This window comes from Lissotriton vulgaris, unplaced genomic scaffold (genome assembly GCF_964263255.1).
Source record: "Lissotriton vulgaris unplaced genomic scaffold, aLisVul1.2 SCAFFOLD_2159, whole genome shotgun sequence".
Classification (NCBI taxonomy): domain Eukaryota; kingdom Metazoa; phylum Chordata; class Amphibia; order Caudata; family Salamandridae; genus Lissotriton; species Lissotriton vulgaris.
In genome coordinates this window covers 261,564-285,927 of record NW_028240990.1, presented here as the reverse complement: position 1 = coordinate 285,927, position 24,364 = coordinate 261,564, and the positions used below count along the sequence as shown (strand labels likewise).

At 33.3% G+C, this 24,364-nt stretch overlaps 12 non-coding genes across 12 annotated transcripts; 7 read left to right on the top strand and 5 right to left on the bottom strand.

Moving 5' to 3' along the window:
- The first annotated feature begins 876 nt into the window (after positions 1–876).
- On the top strand, positions 877–948 carry TRNAQ-UUG (transfer RNA glutamine (anticodon UUG)). The gene has a single exon. It is a non-coding gene; the product is annotated as a tRNA-Gln (tRNA).
- A 2,445-nt stretch (positions 949–3,393) lies between these two features.
- Positions 3,394–3,465, top strand: TRNAQ-UUG (transfer RNA glutamine (anticodon UUG)). Its single transcript has one exon. It is a non-coding gene; the product is annotated as a tRNA-Gln (tRNA).
- Positions 3,466–4,291: 826 nt separating this feature from the next.
- On the bottom strand, positions 4,292–4,363 carry TRNAQ-CUG (transfer RNA glutamine (anticodon CUG)). The gene has a single exon. It is a non-coding gene; the product is annotated as a tRNA-Gln (tRNA).
- Positions 4,364–5,912: 1,549 nt separating this feature from the next.
- On the top strand, positions 5,913–5,984 carry TRNAQ-UUG (transfer RNA glutamine (anticodon UUG)). Its single transcript has one exon. It is a non-coding gene; the product is annotated as a tRNA-Gln (tRNA).
- A 2,445-nt stretch (positions 5,985–8,429) lies between these two features.
- Positions 8,430–8,501, top strand: TRNAQ-UUG (transfer RNA glutamine (anticodon UUG)). The gene has a single exon. It is a non-coding gene; the product is annotated as a tRNA-Gln (tRNA).
- Positions 8,502–9,327: 826 nt separating this feature from the next.
- On the bottom strand, positions 9,328–9,399 carry TRNAQ-CUG (transfer RNA glutamine (anticodon CUG)). The gene has a single exon. It is a non-coding gene; the product is annotated as a tRNA-Gln (tRNA).
- A 4,062-nt stretch (positions 9,400–13,461) lies between these two features.
- TRNAQ-UUG (transfer RNA glutamine (anticodon UUG)) lies at positions 13,462–13,533 on the top strand. Its single transcript has one exon. It is a non-coding gene; the product is annotated as a tRNA-Gln (tRNA).
- An 825-nt stretch (positions 13,534–14,358) lies between these two features.
- TRNAQ-CUG (transfer RNA glutamine (anticodon CUG)) lies at positions 14,359–14,430 on the bottom strand. The gene has a single exon. It is a non-coding gene; the product is annotated as a tRNA-Gln (tRNA).
- A 1,547-nt stretch (positions 14,431–15,977) lies between these two features.
- On the top strand, positions 15,978–16,049 carry TRNAQ-UUG (transfer RNA glutamine (anticodon UUG)). The gene has a single exon. It is a non-coding gene; the product is annotated as a tRNA-Gln (tRNA).
- Positions 16,050–16,874: 825 nt separating this feature from the next.
- TRNAQ-CUG (transfer RNA glutamine (anticodon CUG)) lies at positions 16,875–16,946 on the bottom strand. Its single transcript has one exon. It is a non-coding gene; the product is annotated as a tRNA-Gln (tRNA).
- Positions 16,947–21,007: 4,061 nt separating this feature from the next.
- TRNAQ-UUG (transfer RNA glutamine (anticodon UUG)) lies at positions 21,008–21,079 on the top strand. The gene has a single exon. It is a non-coding gene; the product is annotated as a tRNA-Gln (tRNA).
- An 825-nt stretch (positions 21,080–21,904) lies between these two features.
- TRNAQ-CUG (transfer RNA glutamine (anticodon CUG)) lies at positions 21,905–21,976 on the bottom strand. The gene has a single exon. It is a non-coding gene; the product is annotated as a tRNA-Gln (tRNA).
- Positions 21,977–24,364: the final 2,388 nt, after the last annotated feature.

Below are 24,364 nucleotides of genomic sequence, written 5' to 3'. Positions count from 1 at the left end.
TAGAGAACCACAATGACGGTATCATTCAGATAGTACAAATGTTTTTTGTATATTAGTATGGAAATTGTGAAATAAAACATTTCTCATGCTGATTTTCAACAGTCGATCTGCAATCATGAAATATAAGCTTTTGCTTGGAGGCCTCAAAGGTACTGATCTAATTTTCTTTTTTAGAATTATTCACAGATCGTATGATATGCTTTGTACAAATCAACTATGTTGTTAGATCAAAATTGATTAAAAAGTGACTATCTCAATTTCAGGACATATAGAAGAGGAAGGAGAAGAGGCTCATGTTTCAAATGCGGACAGGCAACAACTGTTCATTATTTTCACCTCTATTAATTATATGTATTTTTATAATGTATATATTTATATTTTCCGATAAATATACATAGACATATAGCGATATATAGGGAGATACATACATATAAGTTGATACGTACAAGTTTATAAGTAAATGAGATGTTTTTCCAATTAATACTTCTAAGAACTGAATGGAAAAAAAATCGTAAAGTTTAGATAAGTCCCACTGAGCTTTGTACTTAGATCCCTGTTTTCAGAGTCCAGATTGACAAGCATAACACCATCAACCCACCTGTACCAGGTTGAGCTTTCCATTTTGGCAGAAGAGATTGCATTCACGGGGTAATCTTATCTTTTATTGCAAAATCTTATCTCACATAAAAAGTACTGTTCAACAGAGTCATAGCGTTACTTGAGTCCTTTGTGCAACATCCTTCCCTAACATAGTTCAATAGGCAAAAGTTGAACAGAATAGAAAAGTTATATAATTCTGTTTGTCTTTGACTGTAGAAAATAAAAAATGTGAAATATCCACATTGCTGCAGCAATTTGCTCCCCTGTCACATGGGAGGTTCCATGGTGTAATGGTTAGCACTTTGGACTTTGAATCCAAGGATCCGAGTTCAAATCTCGGTGGGACCACTTTCATGACTTATGACCAAATCTTTTTCTGTCAAGTGTATTCATAAATATCATAAATCTAACACGGGTAGAGTGAAACATTGATTTATTGATTGTATTTTTAAAGTCTATTTGATGTGAGCAAATGATAGAACTTTTAGAAAACATGGAAATAAAATGGCTCAAAATAATGAGATATTTTGTGAGCTGACTCTGTTTTCTCAACTCATCACAAGAGGCTGATCCAAGATATTACTTGTTTAAATCTTACTGTTATTGATAAGGGGAACACGGAACTTTTTTAATTGGAAAGCCTTCATTAAAAGAAAACTTGAGGAATCAAATTGTGTATTTTGGGGACAGAAGAGATGAACTTTTAAATAACAATCTTGAAATTAAGACACACAGATATTTACACTCTGTTTTTCTAAAGTAGATCCATAACCACAAAGTAGAATCTTTCGAAAGACATGTCAAATGTATTAATCTGAATTCCTCTTTCAAAGAAATTCACAATTAAATGCTCTGTGTAAGTCAAGAATGTTGTCAGATAAGAAATCAGCAAAATGAACTATCTTATTACTGATCATAAAGATGAGAAGGGAAAAGAACCTCTTGCTTAAATTGTGGATGGGAAAGAACAGTTTTTAGTTTTCAGCTTCAGTACTTATGTTTATGAATAATTCATTTCTTTATATTGTATTATCACTATCTAGATGGATATAGCCATGTGTACATAGATACATACTTATACGTTGATAAGTTTCAGTATAAAACTTTGACGTTATGTTTTTCCAAGTCCAAATTCTAAGAAATTAGTGAAATATTAAATCTCATAATTCAAGCAGGTCCCACAGAGATTTGAACTCGGATCGCTGGATTCAGAGTCCAGAGTGCTAACCATTACACCATGGAACCCTGCCATACATGAGGGATTTTTCCATTGAGACAAAAGAGAGCGCATCAGTGCGGGGGCTTTTCTTACATTGATGAAAAGATATCTCAGTTGAATGCTCATAGTGTAAAGAGCTATAATGTGATTCGATTCTTTTCAGCTGCATTCTCCATAACAGTGTTAAATGTGCAAACGTTTATCAGGAAATGCAATTTACAAAATAATGATCATATTTGACTGAAGAATATTAAAACATTCTACATTTCCAAACTACTACATCCATTTCTCTGTCTCTCACATGGGTGGCTCCAAAGAGCAACGCTTGGCACTTTGGTCTTTGCATGCAAAGGTACCAGTCCAATTCTTTGAGGTACTATTTTACTAATCTCGACCTTTTACATTCCTGTCATCTTTTGTTATTGATAGCTCCAATCCAACACCAGTAGGTTGAAAGAGACAAACGTTGACTCCTTTCAAAATGTCCAACAGCTTGAACAAGTTACAGAAATACGAACTTTATAATACACATAACATCACATTCCTACACAAAATAGTGCGACATTACACAATCCTATCCTGTTTTTCTCAAATGCATTTCAGAGGGCTGATTCCCAGCATTCCTTTTTGAAGATTTCCACACTATTGATAAGGCGAATATAGCACATTTTGAAAGAGATGTGTTCTTAAATCAAACCTAGAGAACCACAATGACGGTATCATTCAGATAGTACAAATGTTTTTTGTATATTAGTATGGAAATTGTGAAATAAAACATTTCTCATGCTGATTTTCAACAGTCGATCTGCAATCATGAAATATAAGCTTTTGCTTGGAGGCCTCAAAGGTACTGATCTAATTTTCTTTTTTAGAATTATTCACAGATCGTATGATATGCTTTGTACAAATCAACTATGTTGTTAGATCAAAATTGATTAAAAAGTGACTATCTCAATTTCAGGACATATAGAAGAGGAAGGAGAAGAGGCTCATGTTTCAAATGCGGACAGGCAACAACTGTTCATTATTTTCACCTCTATTAATTATATGTATTTTTATAATGTATATATTTATATTTTCCGATAAATATACATAGACATATAGCGATATATAGGGAGATACATACATATAAGTTGATACGTACAAGTTTATAAGTAAATGAGATGTTTTTCCAATTAATACTTCTAAGAACTGAATGGAAAAAAAATCGTAAAGTTTAGATAAGTCCCACTGAGCTTTGTACTTAGATCCCTGTTTTCAGAGTCCAGATTGACAAGCATAACACCATCAACCCACCTGTACCAGGTTGAGCTTTCCATTTTGGCAGAAGAGATTGCATTCACGGGGTAATCTTATCTTTTATTGCAAAATCTTATCTCACATAAAAAGTACTGTTCAACAGAGTCATAGCGTTACTTGAGTCCTTTGTGCAACATCCTTCCCTAACATAGTTCAATAGGCAAAAGTTGAACAGAATAGAAAAGTTATATAATTCTGTTTGTCTTTGACTGTAGAAAATAAAAAATGTGAAATGTCCACATTGCTGCAGCAATTTGCTCCCTTGTCACATGGGAGGTTCCATGGTGTAATGGTTAGCACTTTGGACTTTGAATCCAAGGATCCGAGTTCAAATCTCGGTGGGACCACTTTCATGACTTATGACCAAATCTTTTTCTGTCAAGTGTATTCATAAATATCATAAATCTAACACGGGTAGAGTGAAACATTGATTTATTGATTGTATTTTTAAAGTCTATTTGATGTGAGCAAATGATAGAACTTTTAGAAAACATGGAAATAAAATGGCTCAAAATAATGAGATATTTTGTGAGCTGACTCTGTTTTCTCAACTCATCACAAGAGGCTGATCCAAGATATTACTTGTTTAAATCTTACTGTTATTGATAAGGGGAACACGGAACTTTTTTTAATTGGAAAGCCTTCATTAAAAGAAAACTTGAGGAATCAAATTGTGTATTTTGGGGACAGAAGAGATGAACTTTTAAATAACAATCTTGAAATTAAGACACACAGATATTTACACTCTGTTTTTCTAAAGTAGATCCATAACCACAAAGTAGAATCTTTCGAAAGACATGTCAAATGTATTAATCTGAATTCCTCTTTCAAAGAAATTCACAATTAAATGCACTGTGTAAGTCAAGAATGTTGTCAGATAAGAAATCAGCAAAATGAACTATCTTATTACTGATCATAAAGATGAGAAAGGAAAAGAACCTCTTGCTTAAATTGTGGATGGGAAAGAACAGTTTTTAGTTTTCAGCTTCAGTACTTATGTTTATGAATAATTCATTTCTTTATATTGTATTATCACTATCTAGATGGATATAGCCATGTGTACATAGATACATACTTATACGTTGATAAGTTTCAGTATAAAACTTTGACGTTATGTTTTTCCAAGTCCAAATTCTAAGAAATTAGTGAAATATTATATCTCATAATTCAAGCAGGTCCCACCGAGATTTGAACTCGGATCGCTGGATTCAGAGTCCAGAGTGCTAACCATTACACCATGGAACCCTGCCATACATGAGGGATTTTTCCATTGAGACAAAAGAGAGCGCATCAGTGCGGGGGCTTTTCTTTACATTGATGAAAAGATATCTCAGTTGAATGCTCATAGTGTAAAGAGCTATAATGTGATTTGATTCTTTTCAGCTGCATTCTCCATAACAGTGTTAAATGTGCAAACGTTTATCAGGAAATGCAATTTACAAAATAATGATCATATTTGACTGAAGAATATTAAAACATTCTACATTTCCAAACTACTACATCCATTTCTCTGTCTCTCACATGGGTGGCTCCAAAGAGCAACGCTTGGCACTTTGGACTTTGCATGCAAAGGTACCAGTCCAATTCTTTGAGGTACTATTTTACTAATCTCGACCTTTTACATTTCTGTCATATTTTGTTATTGATAGCTCCAATCCAACACCAGTAGGTTGAAAGAGACAAATGTTGACTCCTTTCAAAATGTCCAACAGCTTGAACAAGTTACAGAAATACGAACTTTATAATACACATAACATCACATTCCTACACAAAATAGTGCGACATTACAAAATCCTATCCTGTTTTTCTCAAATGCATTTCAGAGGGCTGATTCCCAGCATTCCTTTTTGAAGATTTCCACACTATTGATAAGGCGAACATAGCACATTTTGAAAGAGATGTGTTCTTAAATCAAACCTAGAGAACCACAATGACGGTATCATTCAGATAGTACAAATGTTTTTTGTATATTAGTATGGAAATTGTGAAATAAAACATTTCTCATGCTGATTTTCAACAGTCGATCTGCAATCATGAAATATAAGCTTTTGCTTGGAGGCCTCAAAGGTACTGATCTAATTTTCTTTTTTAGAATTATTCACAGATCGTATGATATGCTTTGTACAAATCAACTATGTTGTTAGATCAAAATTGATTAAAAAGTGACTATCTCAATTTCAGGACATATAGAAGAGGAAGGAGAAGAAGCTCATGTTTCAAATGCGGAGAGGCAACAACTGTTCATTATTTTCACCTCTATTAATTATATGTATTTTTATAATGTATATATTTATATTTTCCGATAAATATACATAGACATATAGCGATATATAGGGAGATACATACATATAAGTTGATACGTACAAGTTTATAAGTAAATGAGATGTTTTTCCAATTAATACTTCTAAGAACTGAATGGAAAAAAAATCGTAAAGTTTAGATAAGTCTCACTGAGCTTTGTACTTAGATCCCTGTTTTCAGAGTCCAGATTGACAAGCATAACACCATCAACCCACCTGTACCAGGTTGAGCTTTCCATTTTGGCAGAAGAGATTGCATTCATGGGGGAATCTTATCTTTTATTGCAAAATCTTATCTCACATAAAAAGTACTGTTCAACAGAGTCATAGCGTTACTTGAGTCCTTTGTGCAACATCCTTCCCTAACATAGTTCAATAGGCAAAAGTTGAACAGAATAGAAAAGTTATATAATTCTGTTTGTCTTTGACTGTAGAAAATAAAAAATGTGAAATATCCACATTGCTGCAGCAATTTGCTCCCCTGTCACATGGGAGGTTCCATGGTGTAATGGTTAGCACTTTGGACTTTGAATCCAAGGATCCGAGTTCAAATCTCGGTGGGACCACTTTCATGACTTATGACCAAATCTTTTTCTGTCAAGTGTATTCATAAATATCATAAATCTAACACGGGTAGAGTGAAACATTGATTTATTGATTGTATTTTTAAAGTCTATTTGATGTGAGCAAATGATAGAACTTTTAGAAAACATGGAAATAAAATGGCTCAAAATAATGAGATATTTTGTGAGCTGACTCTGTTTTCTCAACTCATCACAAGAGGCTGATCCAAGATATTACTTGTTTAAATCTTACTGTTATTGATAAGGGGAACACAGAACTTTTTTAATTGGAAAGCCTTCATTAAAAGAAAACTTGAGGAATCAAATTGTGTATTTTGGGGACAGAAGAGATGAACTTTTAAATAACAATCTTGAAATTAAGACACACAGATATTTACACTCTGTTTTTCTAAAGTAGATCCATAACCACAAAGTAGAATCTTTCGAAAGACATGTCAAATGTATTAATCTGAATTCCTCTTTCAAAGAAATTCACAATTAAATGCTCTGTGTAAGTCAAGAATGTTGTCAGATAAGAAATCAGCAAAATGAACTATCTTATTACTGATCATAAAGATGAGAAGGGAAAAGAACCTCTTGCTTAAATTGTGGATGGGAAAGAACAGTTTTTAGTTTTCAGCTTCAGTACTTATGTTTATGAATAATTCATTTCTTTATATTGTATTATCACTATCTAGATGGATATAGCCATGTGTACATAGATACATACTTATACGTTGATAAGTTTCAGTATAAAACTTTGACGTTATGTTTTTCCAAGTCCAAATTCTAAGAAATTAGTGAAATATTAAATCTCATAATTCAAGCAGGTCCCACAGAGATTTGAACTCGGATCGCTGGATTCAGAGTCCAGAGTGCTAACCATTACACCATGGAACCCTGCCATACATGAGGGATTTTTCCATTGAGACAAAAGAGAGCGCATCAGTGCGGGGGCTTTTCTTACATTGATGAAAAGATATCTCAGTTGAATGCTCATAGTGTAAAGAGCTATAATGTGATTCGATTCTTTTCAGCTGCATTCTCCATAACAGTGTTAAATGTGCAAACGTTTATCAGGAAATGCAATTTACAAAATAATGATCATATTTGACTGAAGAATATTAAAACATTCTACATTTCCAAACTACTACATCCATTTCTCTGTCTCTCACATGGGTGGCTCCAAAGAGCAACGCTTGGCACTTTGGTCTTTGCATGCAAAGGTACCAGTCCAATTCTTTGAGGTACTATTTTACTAATCTCGACCTTTTACATTCCTGTCATCTTTTGTTATTGATAGCTCCAATCCAACACCAGTAGGTTGAAAGAGACAAACGTTGACTCCTTTCAAAATGTCCAACAGCTTGAACAAGTTACAGAAATACGAACTTTATAATACACATAACATCACATTCCTACACAAAATAGTGCGACATTACACAATCCTATCCTGTTTTTCTCAAATGCATTTCAGAGGGCTGATTCCCAGCATTCCTTTTTGAAGATTTCCACACTATTGATAAGGCGAATATAGCACATTTTGAAAGAGATGTGTTCTTAAATCAAACCTAGAGAACCACAATGACGGTATCATTCAGATAGTACAAATGTTTTTTGTATATTAGTATGGAAATTGTGAAATAAAACATTTCTCATGCTGATTTTCAACAGTCGATCTGCAATCATGAAATATAAGCTTTTGCTTGGAGGCCTCAAAGGTACTGATCTAATTTTCTTTTTTAGAATTATTCACAGATCGTATGATATGCTTTGTACAAATCAACTATGTTGTTAGATCAAAATTGATTAAAAAGTGACTATCTCAATTTCAGGACATATAGAAGAGGAAGGAGAAGAGGCTCATGTTTCAAATGCGGACAGGCAACAACTGTTCATTATTTTCACCTCTATTAATTATATGTATTTTTATAATGTATATATTTATATTTTCCGATAAATATACATAGACATATAGCGATATATAGGGAGATACATACATATAAGTTGATACGTACAAGTTTATAAGTAAATGAGATGTTTTTCCAATTAATACTTCTAAGAACTGAATGGAAAAAAAATCGTAAAGTTTAGATAAGTCCCACTGAGCTTTGTACTTAGATCCCTGTTTTCAGAGTCCAGATTGACAAGCATAACACCATCAACCCACCTGTACCAGGTTGAGCTTTCCATTTTGGCAGAAGAGATTGCATTCACGGGGTAATCTTATCTTTTATTGCAAAATCTTATCTCACATAAAAAGTACTGTTCAACAGAGTCATAGCGTTACTTGAGTCCTTTGTGCAACATCCTTCCCTAACATAGTTCAATAGGCAAAAGTTGAACAGAATAGAAAAGTTATATAATTCTGTTTGTCTTTGACTGTAGAAAATAAAAAATGTGAAATGTCCACATTGCTGCAGCAATTTGCTCCCCTGTCACATGGGAGGTTCCATGGTGTAATGGTTAGCACTTTGGACTTTGAATCCAAGGATCCGAGTTCAAATCTCGGTGGGACCACTTTCATGACTTATGACCAAATCTTTTTCTGTCAAGTGTATTCATAAATATCATAAATCTAACACGGGTAGAGTGAAACATTGATTTATTGATTGTATTTTTAAAGTCTATTTGATGTGAGCAAATGATAGAACTTTTAGAAAACATGGAAATAAAATGGCTCAAAATAATGAGATATTTTGTGAGCTGACTCTGTTTTCTCAACTCATCACAAGAGGCTGATCCAAGATATTACTTGTTTAAATCTTACTGTTATTGATAAGGGGAACACGGAACTTTTTTTAATTGGAAAGCCTTCATTAAAAGAAAACTTGAGGAATCAAATTGTGTATTTTGGGGACAGAAGAGATGAACTTTTAAATAACAATCTTGAAATTAAGACACACAGATATTTACACTCTGTTTTTCTAAAGTAGATCCATAACCACAAAGTAGAATCTTTCGAAAGACATGTCAAATGTATTAATCTGAATTCCTCTTTCAAAGAAATTCACAATTAAATGCACTGTGTAAGTCAAGAATGTTGTCAGATAAGAAATCAGCAAAATGAACTATCTTATTACTGATCATAAAGATGAGAAAGGAAAAGAACCTCTTGCTTAAATTGTGGATGGGAAAGAACAGTTTTTAGTTTTCAGCTTCAGTACTTATGTTTATGAATAATTCATTTCTTTATATTGTATTATCACTTTCTAGATGGATATAGCCATGTGTACATAGATACATACTTATACGTTGATAAGTTTCAGTATAAAACTTTGACGTTATGTTTTTCCAAGTCCAAATTCTAAGAAATTAGTGAAATATTATATCTCATAATTCAAGCAGGTCCCACCGAGATTTGAACTCGGATCGCTGGATTCAGAGTCCAGAGTGCTAACCATTACACCATGGAACCCTGCCATACATGAGGGATTTTTCCATTGAGACAAAAGAGAGCGCATCAGTGCGGGGGCTTTTCTTTACATTGATGAAAAGATATCTCAGTTGAATGCTCATAGTGTAAAGAGCTATAATGTGATTTGATTCTTTTCAGCTGCATTCTCCATAACAGTGTTAAATGTGCAAACGTTTATCAGGAAATGCAATTTACAAAATAATGATCATATTTGACTGAAGAATATTAAAACATTCTACATTTCCAAACTACTACATCCATTTCTCTGTCTCTCACATGGGTGGCTCCAAAGAGCAACGCTTGGCACTTTGGACTTTGCATGCAAAGGTACCAGTCCAATTCTTTGAGGTACTATTTTACTAATCTCGACCTTTTACATTTCTGTCATATTTTGTTATTGATAGCTCCAATCCAACACCAGTAGGTTGAAAGAGACAAATGTTGACTCCTTTCAAAATGTCCAACAGCTTGAACAAGTTACAGAAATACGAACTTTATAATACACATAACATCACATTCCTACACAAAATAGTGCGACATTACAAAATCCTATCCTGTTTTTCTCAAATGCATTTCAGAGGGCTGATTCCCAGCATTCCTTTTTGAAGATTTCCACACTATTGATAAGGCGAACATAGCACATTTTGAAAGAGATGTGTTCTTAAATCAAACCTAGAGAACCACAATGACGGTATCATTCAGATAGTACAAATGTTTTTTGTATATTAGTATGGAAATTGTGAAATAAAACATTTCTCATGCTGATTTTCAACAGTCGATCTGCAATCATGAAATATAAGCTTTTGCTTGGAGGCCTCAAAGGTACTGATCTAATTTTCTTTTTTAGAATTATTCACAGATCGTATGATATGCTTTGTACAAATCAACTATGTTGTTAGATCAAAATTGATTAAAAAGTGACTATCTCAATTTCTGGACATATAGAAGAGGAAGGAGAAGAAGCTCATGTTTCAAATGCGGAGAGGCAACAACTGTTCATTATTTTCACCTCTATTAATTATATGTATTTTTATAATGTATATATTTATATTTTCCGATAAATATACATAGACATATAGCGATATATAGGGAGATACATACATATAAGTTGATACGTACAAGTTTATAAGTAAATGAGATGTTTTTCCAATTAATACTTCTAAGAACTGAATGGAAAAAAAATCGTAAAGTTTAGATAAGTCTCACTGAGCTTTGTACTTAGATCCCTGTTTTCAGAGTCCAGATTGACAAGCATAACACCATCAACCCACCTGTACCAGGTTGAGCTTTCCATTTTGGCAGAAGAGATTGCATTCATGGGGGAATCTTATCTTTTATTGCAAAATCTTATCTCACATAAAAAGTACTGTTCAACAGAGTCATAGCGTTACTTGAGTCCTTTGTGCAACATCCTTCCCTAACATAGTTCAATAGGCAAAAGTTGAACAGAATAGAAAAGTTATATAATTCTGTTTGTCTTTGACTGTAGAAAATAAAAAATGTGAAATGTCCAAATGCAGCAATTTCCTCCCCTGTCACATGGGAGGTTCCATGGTGTAATAGTTAGCACTTTGGACTTTGAATCCAAGGATCCCAGTTCAAATCTCGGTGGGACCACTTTCATGACTTATGACCAAATCTTTTTCTGTCAAGTGTATTCATAAATATCATAAATCTAACACGGGTAGAGTGAAACATTGATTTATTGATTGTATTTTTAAAGTCTATTTGATGTGAGCAAATGATAGAACTTTTAGAAAACATGGAAATAAAATGGCTCAAAATAATGAGATATTTTGTGAGCTGACTCTGTTTTCTCAACTCATCACAAGAGGCTGATCCAAGATATTACTTGTTTAAATCTTACTGTTATTGATAAGGGGAACACGGAACTTTTTTAATTGGAAAGCCTTCATTAAAAGAAAACTTGAGGAATCAAATTGTGTATTTTGGGGACAGAAGAGATGAACTTTTAAATAACAATCTTGAAATTAAGACACACAGATATTTACACTCTGTTTTTCTAAAGTAGATCCATAACCACAAAGTAGAATCTTTCGAAAGACATGTCAAATGTATTAATCTGAATTCCTCTTTCAAAGAAATTCACAATTAAATGCTCTGTGTAAGTCAAGAATGTTGTCAGATAAGAAATCAGCAAAATGAACTATCTTATTACTGATCATAAAGATGAGAAAGGAAAAGAACCTCTTGCTTAAATTGTGGATGGGAAAGAACAGTTTTTAGTTTTCAGCTTCAGTACTTATGTTTATGAATAATTCATTTCTTTATATTGTATTATCACTATCTAGATGGATATAGCCATGTGTACATAGATACATACTTATACGTTGATAAGTTTCAGTATAAAACTTTGACGTTATGTTTTTCCAAGTCCAAATTCTAAGAAATTAGTGAAATATTAAATCTCATAATTCAAGCAGGTCCCACAGAGATTTGAACTCGGATCGCTGGATTCAGAGTCCAGAGTGCTAACCATTACACCATGGAACCCTGCCATACATGAGGGATTTTTCCATTGAGACAAAAGAGAGCGCATCAGTGCGGGGGCTTTTCTTACATTGATGAAAAGATATCTCAGTTGAATGCTCATAGTGTAAAGAGCTATAATGTGATTTGATTCTTTTCAGCTGCATTCTCCATAACAGTGTTAAATGTGCAAACGTTTATCAGTAAATGCAATTTACAAAATAATGATCATATTTGACTGAAGAATATTAAAACATTCTACATTTCCAAACTACTACATCCATTTCTCTGTCTCTCACATGGGTGGCTCCAAAGAGCAACGCTTGGCACTTTGGACTTTGCATGCAAAGGTACCAGTCCAATTCTTTGAGGTACTATTTTACTAATCTCGACCTTTTACATTTCTGTCATCTTTTGTTATTGATAGCTCCAATCCAACACCAGTAGGTTGAAAGAGACAAACGTTGACTCCTTTCAAAATGTCCAACAGCTTGAACAAGTTACAGAAATACGAACTTTATAATACACATAACATCACATTCCTACACAAAATAGTGCGACATTACACAATCCTATCCTGTTTTTCTCAAATGCATTTCAGAGGGCTGATTCCCAGCATTCCTTTTTGAAGATTTCCACACTATTGATAAGGCGAATATAGCACATTTTGAAAGAGATGTGTTCTTAAATCAAACCTAGAGAACCACAATGACGGTATCATTCAGATAGTACAAATGTTTTTTGTATATTAGTATGGAAATTGTGAAATAAAACATTTCTCATGCTGATTTTCAACAGTCGATCTGCAATCATGAAATATAAGCTTTTGCTTGGAGGCCTCAAAGGTACTGATCTAATTTTCTTTTTTAGAATTATTCACAGATCGTATGATATGCTTTGTACAAATCAACTATGTTGTTAGATCAAAATTGATTAAAAAGTGACTATCTCAATTTCAGGACATATAGAAGAGGAAGGAGAAGAGGCTCATGTTTCAAATGCGGACAGGCAACAACTGTTCATTATTTTCACCTCTATTAATTATATGTATTTTTATAATGTATATATTTATATTTTCCGATAAATATACATAGACATATAGCGATATATAGGGAGATACATACATATAAGTTGATACGTACAAGTTTATAAGTAAATGAGATGTTTTTCCAATTAATACTTCTAAGAACTGAATGGAAAAAAAATCGTAAAGTTTAGATAAGTCCCACTGAGCTTTGTACTTAGATCCCTGTTTTCAGAGTCCAGATTGACAAGCATAACACCATCAACCCACCTGTACCAGGTTGAGCTTTCCATTTTGGCAGAAGAGATTGCATTCACGGGGTAATCTTATCTTTTATTGCAAAATCTTATCTCACATAAAAAGTACTGTTCAACAGAGTCATAGCGTTACTTGAGTCCTTTGTGCAACATCCTTCCCTAACATAGTTCAATAGGCAAAAGTTGAACAGAATAGAAAAGTTATATAATTCTGTTTGTCTTTGACTGTAGAAAATAAAAAATGTGAAATGTCCACATTGCTGCAGCAATTTGCTCCCCTGTCACATGGGAGGTTCCATGGTGTAATGGTTAGCACTTTGGACTTTGAATCCAAGGATCCGAGTTCAAATCTCGGTGGGACCACTTTCATGACTTATGACCAAATCTTTTTCTGTCAAGTGTATTCATAAATATCATAAATCTAACACGGGTAGAGTGAAACATTGATTTATTGATTGTATTTTTAAAGTCTATTTGATGTGAGCAAATGATAGAACTTTTAGAAAACATGGAAATAAAATGGCTCAAAATAATGAGATATTTTGTGAGCTGACTCTGTTTTCTCAACTCATCACAAGAGGCTGATCCAAGATATTACTTGTTTAAATCTTACTGTTATTGATAAGGGGAACACGGAACTTTTTTAATTGGAAAGCCTTCATTAAAAGAAAACTTGAGGAATCAAATTGTGTATTTTGGGGACAGAAGAGATGAACTTTTAAATAACAATCTTGAAATTAAGACACACAGATATTTACACTCTGTTTTTCTAAAGTAGATCCATAACCACAAAGTAGAATCTTTCGAAAGACATGTCAAATGTATTAATCTGAATTCCTCTTTCAAAGAAATTCACAATTAAATGCACTGTGTAAGTCAAGAATGTTGTCAGATAAGAAATCAGCAAAATGAACTATCTTATTACTGATCATAAAGATGAGAAAGGAAAAGAACCTCTTGCTTAAATTGTGGATGGGAAAGAACAGTTTTTAGTTTTCAGCTTCAGTACTTATGTTTATGAATAATTCATTTCTTTATATTGTATTATCACTATCTAGATGGATATAGCCATGTGTACATAGATACATACTTATACGTTGATAAGTTTCAGTATAAAACTTTGACGTTATGTTTTTCCAAGTCCAAATTCTAAGAAATTAGTGAAATATTATATCTCATAATTCAAGCAGGTCCCACCGAGATTTGAACTCGGATCGCTGGATTCAGAGTCCAGAGTGCTAACCATTACACCATGGAACCCTGCCATACATGAGGGATTTTTCCATTGAGACAAAAGAGAGCGCATCAGTGCGGGGGCTTTTCTTACATTGATGAAAAGATATCTCAGTTGAATGCTCATAGTGTAAAGAGCTATAATGTGATTTGATTCTTTTCAGCTGCATTCTCCATAACAGTGTTAAATGTGCAAACGTTTATCAGGAAATGCAATTTACAAAATAATGATCATATTTGACTGAAGAATATTAAAACATTCTACATTTCCAAACTACTACATCCATTTCTCTGTCTCTCACATGGGTGGCTCCAAAGAGCAACGCTTGGCACTTTGGACTTTGAATGCAAAGGTACCAGTCCAATTCTTTGAGGTACTATTTTACTAATCTCTACCTTTTACATTTCTGTCATCTTTTGTTATTGATAGCTCCAATCCAACACCAGTAGGTTGAAAGAGACAAATGTTGACTCCTTTCAAAATGTCCAACAGCTTGAACAAGTTACAGAAATACGAACTTTATAATACACATAACATCACATTCCTACACAAAATAGTGCGACATTACACAATCCTATCCTGTTTTTCTCAAATGCATTTCAGAGGGCTGATTCCCAGCATTCCTTTTTGAAGATTTCCACACTATTGATAAGGCGAATATAGCACATTTTGAAAGAGATGTGTTCTTAACTCAAACCTAGAGAACCACAATGACGGTATCATTCAGATAGTACAAATGTTTTTTGTATATTAGTATGGAAATTGTGAAATAAAACATTTCTCATGCTGATTTTCAACAGTCGATCTGCAATCATGAAATATAAGCTTTTGCTTGGAGGCCTCAAAGGTACTGATCTAATTTTCTTTTTTAGAATTATTCACAGATCGTATGATATGCTTTGTACAAATCAACTATGTTGTTAGATCAAAATTGATTAAAAAGTGACTATCTCAATTTCAGGACATATAGAAGAGGAAGGAGAAGAGGCTCATGTTTCAAATGCGGACAGGCAATAACTGTTCATTATTTTCACCTCTATTAATTATATGTATTTTTATAATGTATATATTTATATTTTCCGATAAATATACATAGACATATAGCGATATATAGGGAGATACATACATATAAGTTGATACGTACAAGTTTATAAGTAAATGAGATGTTTTTCCAATTAATACTTCTAAGAACTGAATGGAAAAAAAATCGTAAAGTTTAGATAAGTCCCACTGAGCTTTGTACTTAGATCCCTGTTTTCAGAGTCCAGATTGACAAGCATAACACCATCAACCCACCTGTACCAGGTTGAGCTTTCCATTTTGGCAGAAGAGATTGCATTCACGGGGTAATCTTATCTTTTATTGCAAAATCTTATCTCACATAAAAAGTACTGTTCAACAGAGTCATAGCGTTACTTGAGTCCTTTGTGCAACATCCTTCCCTAACATAGTTCAATAGGCAAAAGTTGAACAGAATAGAAAAGTTATATAATTCTGTTTGTCTTTGACTGTAGAAAATAAAAATGTGAAATGTCCACATTGCTGCAGCAATTTGCTCCCCTGTCACATGGGAGGTTCCATGGTGTAATGGTTAGCACTTTGGACTTTGAATCCAAGGATCCAAGTTCAAATCTCGGTGGGACCACTTTCATGACTTATGACCAAATCTTTTTCTGTCAAGTGTATTCATAAATATCATAAATCTAACACGGGTAGAGTGAAACATTGATTTATTGATTGTATTTTTAAAGTCTATTTGATGTGAGCAAATGATAGAACTTTTAGAAAACATGGAAATAAAATGGCTCAAAATAATGAGATATTTTGTGAGCTGACTCTGTTTTCTCAACTCATCACAAGAGGCTGATCCAAGATATTACTTGTTTAAATCTTACTGTTATTGATAAGGGGAACACGGAACTTTTTTAATTGGAAAGCCTTCATTAAAAGAAAACTTGAGGAATCAAATTGTGTATTTTGGGGACAGAAGAGATGAACTTTTAAATAACAATCTTGAAATTAAGACACACAGATATTTACACTCTGTTTTTCTAAAGTAGATCCATAACCACAAAGTAGAATCTTTCGAAAGACATGTCAAATGTATTAATCTGAATTCCTCTTTCAAAGAAATTCACAATTAAATGCACTGTGTAAGTCAAGAATGTTGTCAGATAAGAAATCAGCAAAATGAACTATCTTATTACTGATCATAAAGATGAGAAAGGAAAAGAACCTCTTGCTTAAATTGTGGATGGGAAAGAACAGTTTTTAGTTTTCAGCTTCAGTACTTATGTTTATGAATAATTCATTTCTTTATATTGTATTATCACTATCTAGATGGATATAGCCATGTGTACATAGATACATACTTATACGTTGATAAGTTTCAGTATAAAACTTTGACGTTATGTTTTTCCAAGTCCAAATTCTAAGAAATTAGTGAAATATTATATCTCATAATTCAAGCAGGTCCCACCGAGATTTGAACTCGGATCGCTGGATTCAGAGTCCAGAGTGCTAACCATTACACCATGGAACCCTGCCATACATGAGGGATTTTTCCATTGAGACAAAAGAGAGCGCATCAGTGCGGGGGCTTTTCTTTACATTGATGAAAAGATATCTCAGTTGAATGCTCATAGTGTAAAGAGCTATAATGTGATTTGATTCTTTTCAGCTGCATTCTCCATAACAGTGTTAAATGTGCAAACGTTTATCAGGAAATGCAATTTACAAAATAATGATCATATTTGACTGAAGAATATTAAAACATTCTACATTTCCAAACTACTACATCCATTTCTCTGTCTCTCACATGGGTGGCTCCAAAGAGCAACGCTTGGCACTTTGGACTTTGCATGCAAAGGTACCAGTCCAATTCTTTGAGGTACTATTTTACTAATCTCGACCTTTTACATTTCTGTCATCTTTTGTTATTGATAGCTCCAATCCAACACCAGTAGGTTGAAAGAGACAAATGTTGACTCCTTTCAAAATGTCCAACAGCTTGAACAAGTTACAGAAATACGAACTTTATAATACACATAACATCACATTCCTACACAAAATAGTGCGACATTACAAAATCCTATCCTGTTTTTCTCAAATGCATTTCAGAGGGCTGATTCCCAGCATTCCTTTTTGAAGATTTCCACACTATTGATAAGGCGAACATAGCACATTTTGAAAGAGATGTGTTCTTAAATCAAACCTAGAGAACCACAATGACGGTATCATTCAGATAGTACAAATGTTTTTTGTATATTAGTATGGAAATTGTGAAATAAAACATTTCTCATGCTGATTTTCAACAGTCGATCTGCAATCATGAAATATAAGCTTTTGCTTGGAGGCCTCAAAGGTACTGATCTAATTTTCTTTTTTAGAATTATTCACAGATCGTATGATATGCTTTGTACAAATCAACTATGTTGTTAGATCAAAATTGATTAAAAAGTGACTATCTCAATTTCAGGACATATAGAAGAGGAAGGAGAAGAAGCTCATGTTTCAAATGCGGAGAGGCAACAACTGTTCATTATTTTCACCTCTATTAATTATATGTATTTTTATAATGTATATATTTATATTTTCCGATAAATATACATAGACATATAGCGATATATAGGGAGATACATACATATAAGTTGATACGTACAAGTTTATAAGTAAATGAGATGTTTTTCCAATTAATACTTCTAAGAACTGAATGGAAAAAAAATCGTAAAGTTTAGATAAGTCCCACTGAGCTTTGTACTTAGATCCCTGTTTTCAGAGTCCAGATTGACAAGCATAACACCATCAACCCACCTGTACCAGGTTGAGCTTTCCATTTTGGCAGAAGAGATTGCATTCACGGGGGAATCTTATCTTTTATTGCAAAATCTTATCTCACATAAAAAGTACTGTTCAACAGAGTCATAGCGTTACTTGAGTCCTTTGTGCAACATCCTTCCCTAACATAGTTCAATAGGCAAAAGTTGAACAGAATAGAAAAGTTATATAATTCTGTTTGTCTTTGACTGTAGAAAATAAAAAATGTGAAATGTCCAAATGCAGCAATTTCCTCCCCTGTCACATGGGAGGTTCCATGGTGTAATAGTTAGCACTTTGGACTTTGAATCCAAGGATCCCAGTTCAAATCTCGGTGGGACCACTTTCATGACTTATGACCAAATCTTTTTCTGTCAAGTGTATTCATAAATATCATAAATCTAACACGGGTAGAGTGAAACATTGATTTATTGATTGTATTTTTAAAGTCTATTTGATGTGAGCAAATGATAGAACTTTTAGAAAACATGGAAATAAAATGGCTCAAAATAATGAGATATTTTGTGAGCTGACTCTGTTTTCTCAACTCATCACAAGAGGCTGATCCAAGATATTACTTGTTTAAATCTTACTGTTATTGATAAGGGGAACACGGAACTTTTTTAATTGGAAAGCCTTCATTAAAAGAAACTTGAGGAATCAAATTGTGTATTTTGGGGACAGAAGAGATGAACTTTTAAATAACAATCTTGAAATTAAGACACACAGATATTTACACTCTGTTTTTCTAAAGTAGATCCATAACCACAAAGTAGAATCTTTCGAAAGACATGTCAAATGTATTAATCTGAATTCCTCTTTCAAAGAAATTCACAATTAAATGCTCTGTGTAAGTCAAGAATGTTGTCAGATAAGAAATCAGCAAAATGAACTATCTTATTACTGATCATAAAGATGAGAAAGGAAAAGAACCTCTTGCTTAAATTGTGGATGGGAAAGAACAGTTTTTAGTTTTCAGCTTCAGTACTTATGTTTATGAATAATTCATTTCTTTATATTGTATTATCACTATCTAGATGGATATAGCCATGTGTACATAGATACATACTTATACGTTGATAAGTTTCAGTATAAAACTTTGACGTTATGTTTTTCCAAGTCCAAATTCTAAGAAATTAGTGAAATATTAAATCTCATAATTCAAGCAGGTCCCACAGAGATTTGAACTCGGATCGCTGGATTCAGAGTCCAGAGTGCTAACCATTACACCATGGAACCCTGCCATACATGAGGGATTTTTCCATTGAGACAAAAGAGAGCGCATCAGTGCGGGGGCTTTTCTTACATTGATGAAAAGATATCTCAGTTGAATGCTCATAGTGTAAAGAGCTATAATGTGATTTGATTCTTTTCAGCTGCATTCTCCATAACAGTGTTAAATGTGCAAACGTTTATCAGGAAATGCAATTTACAAAATAATGATCATATTTGACTGAAGAATATTAAAACATTCTACATTTCCAAACTACTACATCCATTTCTCTGTCTCTCACATGGGTGGCTCCAAAGAGCAACGCTTGGCACTTTGGACTTTGCATGCAAAGGTACCAGTCCAATTCTTTGAGGTACTATTTTACTAATCTTGACCTTTTACATTTCTGTCATCTTTTGTTATTGATAGCTCCAATCCAACACCAGTAGGTTGAAAGAGACAAACGTTGACTCCTTTCAAAATGTCCAACAGCTTGAACAAGTTACAGAAATACGAACTTTATAATACACATAACATCACATTCCTACACAAAATAGTGCGACATTACACAATCCTATCCTGTTTTTCTCAAATGCATTTCAGAGGGCTGATTCCCAGCATTCCTTTTTGAAGATTTCCACACTATTGATAAGGCGAATATAGCACATTTTGAAAGAGATGTGTTCTTAAATCAAACCTAGAGAACCACAATGACGGTATCATTCAGATAGTACAAATGTTTTTTGTATATTAGTATGGAAATTGTGAAATAAAACATTTCTCATGCTGATTTTCAACAGTCGATCTGCAATCATGAAATATAAGCTTTTGCTTGGAGGCCTCAAAGGTACTGATCTAATTTTCTTTTTTAGAATTATTCACAGATCGTATGATATGCTTTGTACAAATCAACTATGTTGTTAGATCAAAATTGATTAAAAAGTGACTATCTCAATTTCAGGACATATAGAAGAGGAAGGAGAAGAGGCTCATGTTTCAAATGCGGACAGGCAACAACTGTTCATTATTTTCACCTCTATTAATTATATGTATTTTTATAATGTATATATTTATATTTTCCGATAAATATACATAGACATATAGCGATATATAGGGAGATACATACATATAAGTTGATACGTACAAGTTTATAAGTAAATGAGATGTTTTTCCAATTAATACTTCTAAGAACTGAATGGAAAAAAAATCGTAAAGTTTAGATAAGTCCCACTGAGCTTTGTACTTAGATCCCTGTTTTCAGAGTCCAGATTGACAAGCATAACACCATCAACCCACCTGTACCAGGTTGAGCTTTCCATTTTGGCAGAAGAGATTGCATTCACGGGGTAATCTTATCTTTTATTGCAAAATCTTATCTCACATAAAAAGTACTGTTCAACAGAGTCATAGCGTTACTTGAGTCCTTTGTGCAACATCCTTCCCTAACATAGTTCAATAGGCAAAAGTTGAACAGAATAGAAAAGTTATATAATTCTGTTTGTCTTTGACTGTAGAAAATAAAAAATGTGAAATGTCCACATTGCTGCAGCAATTTGCTCCCCTGTCACATGGGAGGTTCCATGGTGTAATGGTTAGCACTTTGGACTTTGAATCCAAGGATCCGAGTTCAAATCTCGGTGGGACCACTTTCATGACTTATGACCAAATCTTTTTCTGTCAAGTGTATTCATAAATATCATAAATCTAACACGGGTAGAGTGAAACATTGATTTATTGATTGTATTTTTAAAGTCTATTTGATGTGAGCAAATGATAGAACTTTTAGAAAACATGGAAATAAAATGGCTCAAAATAATGAGATATTTTGTGAGCTGACTCTGTTTTCTCAACTCATCACAAGAGGCTGATCCAAGATATTACTTGTTTAAATCTTACTGTTATTGATAAGGGGAACACGGAACTTTTTTAATTGGAAAGCCTTCATTAAAAGAAAACTTGAGGAATCAAATTGTGTATTTTGGGGACAGAAGAGATGAACTTTTAAATAACAATCTTGAAATTAAGACACACAGATATTTACACTCTGTTTTTCTAAAGTAGATCCATAACCACAAAGTAGAATCTTTCGAAAGACATGTCAAATGTATTAATCTGAATTCCTCTTTCAAAGAAATTCACAATTAAATGCACTGTGTAAGTCAAGAATGTTGTCAGATAAGAAATCAGCAAAATGAACTATCTTATTACTGATCATAAAGATGAGAAAGGAAAAGAACCTCTTGCTTAAATTGTGGATGGGAAAGAACAGTTTTTAGTTTTCAGCTTCAGTACTTATGTTTATGAATAATTCATTTCTTTATATTGTATTATCACTATCTAGATGGATATAGCCATGTGTACATAGATACATACTTATACGTTGATAAGTTTCAGTATAAAACTTTGACGTTATGTTTTTCCAAGTCCAAATTCTAAGAAATTAGTGAAATATTATATCTCATAATTCAAGCAGGTCCCACCGAGATTTGAACTCGGATCGCTGGATTCAGAGTCCAGAGTGCTAACCATTACACCATGGAACCCTGCCATACATGAGGGATTTTTCCATTGAGACAAAAGAGAGCGCATCAGTGCGGGGGCTTTTCTTTACATTGATGAAAAGATATCTCAGTTGAATGCTCATAGTGTAAAGAGCTATAATGTGATTTGATTCTTTTCAGCTGCATTCTCCATAACAGTGTTAAATGTGCAAACGTTTATCAGGAAATGCAATTTACAAAATAATGATCATATTTGACTGAAGAATATTAAAACATTCTACATTTCCAAACTACTACATCCATTTCTCTGTCTCTCACATGGGTGGCTCCAAAGAGCAACGCTTGGCACTTTGGACTTTGCATGCAAAGGTACCAGTCCAATTCTTTGAGGTACTATTTTACTAATCTCGACCTTTTACATTTCTGTCATCTTTTGTTATTGATAGCTCCAATCCAACACCAGTAGGTTGAAAGAGACAAACGTTGACTCCTTTCAAAATGTCCAACAGCTTGAACAAGTTACAGAAATACGAACTTTATAATACACATAACATCACATTCCTACACAAAATAGTGCGACATTACACAATCCTATCCTGTTTTTCTCAAATGCATTTCAGAGGGCTGATTCCCAGCATTCCTTTTTGAAGATTTCCACACTATTGATAAGGCGAATATAGCACATTTTGAAAGAGATGTGTTCTTAAATCAAACCTAGAGAACCACAATGACGGTATCATTCAGATAGTACAAATGTTTTTTGTATATTAGTATGGAAATTGTGAAATAAAACATTTCTCATGCTGATTTTCAACAGTCGATCTGCAATCATGAAATATAAGCTTTTGCTTGGAGGCCTCAAAGGTACTGATCTAATTTTCTTTTTTAGAATTATTCACAGATCGTATGATATGCTTTGTACAAATCAACTATGTTGTTAGATCAAAATTGATTAAAAAGTGACTATCTCAATTTCAGGACATATAGAAGAGGAAGGAGAAGAGGCTCATGTTTCAAATGCGGACAGGCAACAACTGTTCATTATTTTCACCTCTATTAATTATATGTATTTTTATAATGTATATATTTATATTTTCCGATAAATATACATAGACATATAGCGATATATAGGGAGATACATACATATAAGTTGATACGTACAAGTTTATAAGTAAATGAGATGTTTTTCCAATTAATACTTCTAAGAACTGAATGGAAAAAAAATCGTAAAGTTTAGATAAGTCCCACTGAGCTTTGTACTTAGATCCCTGTTTTCAGAGTCCAGATTGACAAGCATAACACCATCAACCCACCTGTACCAGGTTGAGCTTTCCATTTTGGCAGAAGAGATTGCATTCACGGGGGAATCTTATCTTTTATTGCAAAATCTTATCTCACATAAAAAGTACTGTTCAACAGAGTCATAGCGTTACTTGAGTCCTTTGTGCAACATCCTTCCCTAACATAGTTCAATAGGCAAAAGTTGAACAGAATAGAAAAGTTATATAATTCTGTTTGTCTTTGACTGTAGAAAATAAAAAATGTGAAATGTCCTCATTGCTGCAGCAATTTCCTCCCCTGTCACATGGGAGGTTCCATGGTGTAATAGTTAGCACTTTGGACTTTGAATCCAAGGATCCCAGTTCAAATCTCGGTGGGACCACTTTCATGACTTATGACCAAATTTTTTCTGTCAAGTGTATTCATAAATATCATAAATCTAACACGGGTAGAGTGAAACATTGATTTATTGATTGTATTTTTAAAGTCTATTTGATGTGAGCAAATGATAGAACTTTTAGAAAACATGGAAATAAAATGGCTCAAAATAATGAGATATTTTGTGAGCTGACTCTGTTTTCTCAACTCATCACAAGAGGCTGATCCAAGATATTACTTGTTTAAATCTTACTGTTATTGATAAGGGGAACACGGAACTTTTTTAATTGGAAAGCCTTCATTAAAAGAAAACTTGAGGAATCAAATTGTGTATTTTGGGGACAGAAGAGATGAACTTTTAAATAACAATCTTGAAATTAAGACACACAGATATTTACACTCTGTTTTTCTAAAGTAGATCCATAACCACAAAGTAGAATCTTTCGAAAGACATGTCAAATGTATTAATCTGAATTCCTCTTTCAAAGAAATTCACAATTAAATGCACTGTGTAAGTCAAGAATGTTGTCAGATAAGAAATCAGCAAAATTAACTATCTTATTACTGATCATAAAGATGAGAAAGGAAAATAACCTCTTGCTTAAATTGTGGATGGGAAAGAACAGTTTTTAGTTTTCAGCTTCAGTACTTATGTTTATGAATAATTCATTTCTTTATATTGTATTATCACTATCTAGATGGATATAGCCATGTGTACATAGATACATACTTATACGTTGATAAGTTTCAGTATAAAACTTTGACGTTATG